Genomic DNA, 6,584 nt, shown 5'->3' on the forward strand with positions numbered 1-6,584 from the left:
ATCCTATTTACACAGTCTCTAACACTCTCAGTCTCGCCTTGCTTGAAAGAGTAGATGTTTGCTACTGTGTCATGCTGAATCCCCATCAAGGAAAAAGCAGCAATGAATCTCTCTTCCAAAACTCGTAAAGAAGATTTATCTGAATCCTCTAGTGCCTGAAACCAAGCAAGGGCCTTTCCCTCAAGAGTGAGCCCAAACCCTTCAATTTGCGTATGCTTGTCAGTCACTTGCTCAAAACAGCTTGAATTGCTTGCCTAAATGCTGCTACATGGTCATATGGATCTCCCGACCCTTCGTACTTCTTTACCAGTTTCTGAAGAGTTGATGGCCTTACTCATCTTGAATACTCATCATCAGGCCTACAGCCTCTCACTCTCAGTGGTTCCTCTCTTTGGTAAGGTGGTCCATATGCATCTCGAATCGGTGTGGGTCCCCTATTACCTACCTCACCAACCCTCTCCAAAGATCCTGTTACCCGCATTTCAGGAGGTGCATTTATGGGGGGCCGAGTTGGCTCCCCTACCCTCCGATTGTCATAGTGAGAGAAACGCTATTGTGGTGTGATCTGTGGTCGCACTTTTGGTGTAGGATAATATCTTGGTGCTAGAGTTGGGCTACTTGCAGTGGTCCACTTTGATGTTGATGGTCCCTCTCTAGGAACTCTCGTAGGGGAGGAGCAACAGTTTCTCCAAGAAAGGCTATCTCTCCTGGTTTAGCTGTATTAGTAGAGAACACTTCCATGAATAATGGTTGTCCTCTCCACATGAGCTCACGCATCTCCTTCCAATCTAAGGTTCGGTATTCATTGGCCCATTTATCAATGATTTGGTTCTTGTATCCTGCAAGCTTCTCGACTACCACCACAAGTGCTAGAGGAAGATCTAGCTCTGGCAATCTAGTTCTGGCATAATATCCTTCTAAAGAGTCCTTATAGACCTCTTGAAGTGGGTCATTCTGAAAGACCTTTATCACTAGAATTTTTCGTACAAACTCCCATTGGTTCTCAGCTCCCTGATCCATTTTGCTCTTGCCTTTCCTGTCCCTTTCCAAATTTAGATCTACAAAAAGTAAATCATCTATGGATGGCTTTGAGGACTGGGCATTGGATGGTCCAGGCATGTCCGGCTCAATGAGCCAATCATCTCTAGACTCCCTTGCTCCGGAAGGCTTTGATAAATCTAGGAACTCACTCTTAGAGAGCTCTCCTAATTTGTCTACATTCTTTAGATGATAGGTGACTTCATAGCAAACACCATCTCCACCCATGTACATGTTACCTTGGTCATTGACTAGAGGTGCTCTATCAAGCTCTGAGAAAAAGTCCGCAATCTTAACGAGATACCGTTGTTGTGGATCCCTAAAGATCTCAGCTCCTTGAGCATTCGTGTAGACATATTGAAGTCTCACATTGAGTGGTAACCCCATGGTGTCGGCTTCAAATGGATTAAAAGATCTTGTGGGTGTCCTATTTGGGACTAAGGGATGACTATTTGACGGCCCTAGATTGTCCATAGACAATGAGCTAGTTGTCCTAGAAAGGGTATCAGATTGGGATTCGAAAAAGGTTTCAGCAATATCTGCCAAATTTCCTACCGATTGGGTCCCACTTTCTTGCGTAGGTACCCTACAAGGTGCCCTAGACCCTATGGTGGCAGTGTCTATATGACGTCCCGACTGCAAGTGCATAAGGTCAAATTTTATGGTTTTTTTTTTCAAAAAAATAAAAAAATTTTCAAGTTGGCTGAAACTTTGCTAGAACCCATTTTGAACCCCCTCGAACACATTAGGCCAAAAAAAAAGCGTATTTTTCAGGATCAAAAATCGCCTAAAATTTACCAGTTTTCCATACTCACTATGGGAAAATGGTTCCGGGACCAAAATTTCGACGATGGGTGTTTTCTAACTCCTCTCGAAAAGTTAGATAACCTCCCAATTTTTTGCGGCAGAAAATGAAAAGTTTTCCAGACTCCCTTATCCGGTGCGGTGGCGGTCTTTATGGTGCGGTGTGTGGGTCTCTCCGCGCGGTGCGCTGTTCACGCACAGCTGCCTTCTTGTATTTTTATTTTTTTCTTTTTTGAAGTGCGTGTGCAGTGAACTCAATGCATGTGTAGTTGTTGTGAGATTTGCAACATCGAATTCAATGCGTGTGCAGCTGTGAGATTTGCAGCGAATTCGAAATGTTCACTCTTCATGTGTGTGTACAAATTTCAGTTTCTCTACAGGTGCAGGTTTAACAAAGAACTAAAATGCACAAAATTAAAGATGCAGAAAACTAAACTAAGCTAAGAACAGAAAATAAAACGAACATGCTGAAAATTGAAACTGTAAAAATTAACCTCAGACAGCAAAAATTATCCTCAAACAGAATGACAGAAATGCAAAAACAGGCCTCTCTTTCGCACACAAATTGAAATTGGCAGGTTTAGCATCTACCTCCAATCCTTCCCGTGTGTTGAATCCTTGTCTTGACCTCAAGGGAGAAGCGTAGCTAGCCAATCGCACTCAAATTGCAAGACAAATAAAGAGAATTTCACAACAGATTAGTCTTAAATAAGTACCAAAATTAGTCCCAAATCCTGCTCTCCTATCCAACAGTTTTGCAACCGATTGGAGCTTAACACAAGGAGTGGTAGTGTGTGTATGCTCAACTAATGTAGGCACTTGCTCCCCGACAGCGGCGCCATTGTAGAGCGGTTCTCTCTACCGTGCAACCTTGATTAAAGCTCTTTTTCCTTGAATTTTGCTAAATTTTTGAGTCTTTGTTCATTTTGCGCATTAATCTCACCATTAATCCTTAGTCAGTGTGCAACTTAACACTCGAAGACTACTACTCCAAATTTGTCACTCTTCGGAAGTATGTCCCAGCTATGACTACTTCCCAGCAAGTGGCTCGTTTCTACCAAGGTTTAAATGAACCCTTAGATTCCCGCTTCGAACCCATGAGGCCAAGCATGTTACATGATGCTCTCATACGAGCAAAGCCTCTTGTGAAAGAACTGAGGATCAACAAAGCTAAGCCTCAACAGAGATCTTACCCTTAGGCAAACCCTAAAGATCAGCCCTACAAGAAACCCCAACAGAGCTCCCCCTACTACAACCGAGGGCGACAAAGCAACTCTTTTGTTCCCCGCTCGTATGCTGCTTCCTCCAGAGAAGGCCCTTTTGTTTTTGAATGCAATGAGCCGGGACACTTTAGGGCCAACTATCCCAAGCTCGCAACATCTTTTCCCCATGGTGGCAAAGGAAATCAAGGCCGTGGAACCCCTATCCACCAAGGTGCAAGAGGCAATGGACATAGCAGAGGCCACGGAGGAGAAGTTGCTAGAACCGCCTGCACTATAAGTGAAGAACCAACCTTGGAAATAGCTGAAGAAGAGAGCGCCATCGTCCATGCGATGGTAGAACATCAAGGTCTGAATCAACAATTTGGTGTAATCTAAACCCCAGTCACTCATCCCAATAGCCATTCCAATTTTTGATTGATTGTGGCAATACCCATTCATTTCTTTCTCCTAGGTGTTTTCAAAAATTAAACTTGGGTCAAAAAACAGCTAGAAGAATGATTTTAGAGTTAACTAGTTGAAAAGTAGTATCTCGCCACTCTATAGGAAACCTTGATTTTGAGCTGGGTAATGAGCAAACTCATGTGGCAAAGCTAGCATTCATTGTAACCAGGGGAGTATCACTTTTGAAAATGAGCATGGCTAAGTAGTATCCGTTCAGGGAAAATTAAATAAACCTAAATCTAGAGTAGTCAAGGCAAAACACCTTCTCAAAAGGGAGCACGTAAGGAACAGCAAGTTTTCCTAATCAAGTTCAACAAAGCTGTTGAACCTAGTAAGGAGACAAAACCTTCTTGGATCCTAGAATTCTCTGACATCTTTCCTGAGCTTGCAGAGCTACCGCCTCCTTGAGATGTCGATCATGAAATTGAGGTGATCCTTGGAGCTCAACCCATCTCAAAAATGCCCTATAAAATGTCCCTCCTTGAAGCCATTTAACTTAAGGAGCAACTTTCCCAACTCATTGAGCAAGGATTTATATGCCCCAGTAACTCTCCTTGGGGAGCACCTACTCTTCTCCAAAAGAAGAAGGACAGCACTCTTCGCCTTTGCACAGATTATTGAGGGCTAAATCAAGTCACTATCAAGAATAAGTATCATATCCCTCGCATCGACGAGCTTCTTGACAGAGACTTCATTGGGCCAAAGTTTTCTCAAAAATAGATTTGAGGTCAGCTTACTATCAAATCAGAGTCAAGGAAGCAAATATACCCAAGACAACGGTCAATACCCGTTATGGTGGCCACTATGAGTTTACTGTAATGTGATTCAGGTTAACCAATGCTCCTGCAACCTTCAACCGCCTAATGCAAAATATATTCTGTCCTTACTTGGATAAAATTGTGCTTGTATTTTTTGATGACATCTTAGTCTACTATAAGTTAATGGAAGAGCATGAGGAGCATGTGTGTAGGGTTTTGCAATTGCTACGCAAACATAAACTCTATGCTAAGAAGAGCAAATGTACCTTCTTTACTCATCAAATTGAGTATCTTGGATTCATCGTCTCTCCAAAGATGGTATCTCAGTAGATCCCACCAAGGTCAAAGATATACTGGAGTGGCCACCCCCTAAATAAGTTTGTGAAGTTCATGGGTTTTTGGGCATCATAAGATGGTACAGGATTTTCATCAAAGATTATGCCCTGGTAGCTGCACCCTTCATGGATCTTCTTAAGAAGGATTGCAAAATATTGTGGTTTCCAATCCATCAAAACCATTTTGATCAGCTCAAGGCCATTGTTACTACTTCTACCCTAGTCCTAAAACTTCCTAATTTCACTAAGGAGTTTGAAGTGGTTTTATTGATGCCAACAGTCTAGCACTTGGTGGTGTCAGGAGACAAGAAGAAAGACCAGTCGCTTATACTTCCCGCAAGCTGAAGCAATATGAAGCAAATTATTCCACCCATGATTTGTATCTCTTAGCACTTATTCATTGCCTCAAATTATGGAGACATTATCTCTTGGGGGGAATTCCATCTTGTAATTGAGCACAAAAGTCTGAAGTGGATCTTCACCCAGCCTAACCTCAACATGCGGCAAAGGAGATCGATTGAAATCCTATAAGAATATGACTTCGACATCAAATTTCACCCTGGGAAAGATAATGTGGTAGGAGATGCACTTAGCCACAAATCTTAATTGCAATTTTGATGCCAAACAATCCATACTGGTCAAGTTGAAAGAGGTGCCATCTCATGATCCAGATTATCAAAGGATGGTGAAGTTAGTAGAAGAAGGAGAGAATTCAAAGAAAGAAAAGAATCTAATGAAGGAAGCCTCTACTTTAGTCACAGGCTATGTATCCCTAAGGATCCTGCTTTAAAGAAACTAATCCTCTGAAGCTCATTATAGTCCCGCTCTACAAGGTACCCAGGCTATGCGAAAGCATTAAATGGTGTAAGGACGAGCTTTCATTGGGCACGCCTAAAAAATGATGTCCTTCGATACTTAAAGCAATGTCTCTCATGCCAAAGGATCAAAGCTAAAAGGGTTAAGATGCCTGAGAAACGTAAACCCTTGGATATTCCCCAAATGAAGTGGGAGTGAATCAGTATGGATTTTGTCACAAGTCTCCCCATAGTACAAGAAGGAGGATATGACTCCATTTTGGTAGTAGTGGACTTGCTTACCAAAGAAGCTCATCTTATACTAGCAAAGAAGACCTTCAAAGCTTCTGATGTTGCTCGATTATTCATTAAGAAAGTCTTCAAACTTCATGGTCTCCCAAAGAGGATAGTAAGTGACCAGGATTTTGACTTCACTTCAAAGTTCTGGCAGATATTATTTCAAGCCTTGGACACACTTTGCTTTAGCACAGCTTATCATCTAGAGATTGTTGGCCAGACTGAGAGAGTCAATCAGGTAATTGAAGACATTATCAAAGCATATTGAGGATGGGAACCAAGAAGATGGATTCAATACCTTCCTCTGGTAGAATTTGCCTACAATACATCTTATCATCAGAGCATAGGAATGTCACCATTCATCAAAGCATTCTATGGGCAAGAATGCTTATCTCCTCTAAATTTTTCTGATCCAACCATAAGAGTTGAGGAACCCAGGAAAATTCTCAAAGAAATGGAGGAATAGACCAAGGAAATCCAAAGGAATATTAAAGTTGCTCAAGATCGGCAAAAGCATTATGCTGACACCAAGAGGTCTGAAAGGATCTTTAAGGAAGAAGACAAAGTTCTTCTATGAGTGTGGCCCAAAAAAAGTTCTCTATCACTTGGCAAATATAAGAAGCTCAGACCTAGGTATTGTGGTCCCTATACAGTTATCAAGTGTCTAGGTAAAAGTTGTTATAAACTCTAGCTCTCCCAGCTCATATCAAAGTCCACAATGTATTTCATGTAAGTTTGTTAAAGCCTTATGTACCCAGTCTCTCGATCATATTCTTGATGATGACCAAGTTGTAATCCCTACTCAAGGAGTCCTTGAATTATAGCCTAGTAGGATCATAGATTCTAGAGAAAGACAACTCCACAATAAAACTCTTGTAGAACATCTACTAGTAC

The sequence above is a fragment of the Cibotium barometz genome, chromosome 57 (assembly GCF_041138505.1).
Source record: "Cibotium barometz isolate CiBa-2024 chromosome 57, ASM4113850v1, whole genome shotgun sequence".
Classification (NCBI taxonomy): Eukaryota; Viridiplantae; Streptophyta; class Polypodiopsida; order Cyatheales; family Cibotiaceae; genus Cibotium; species Cibotium barometz.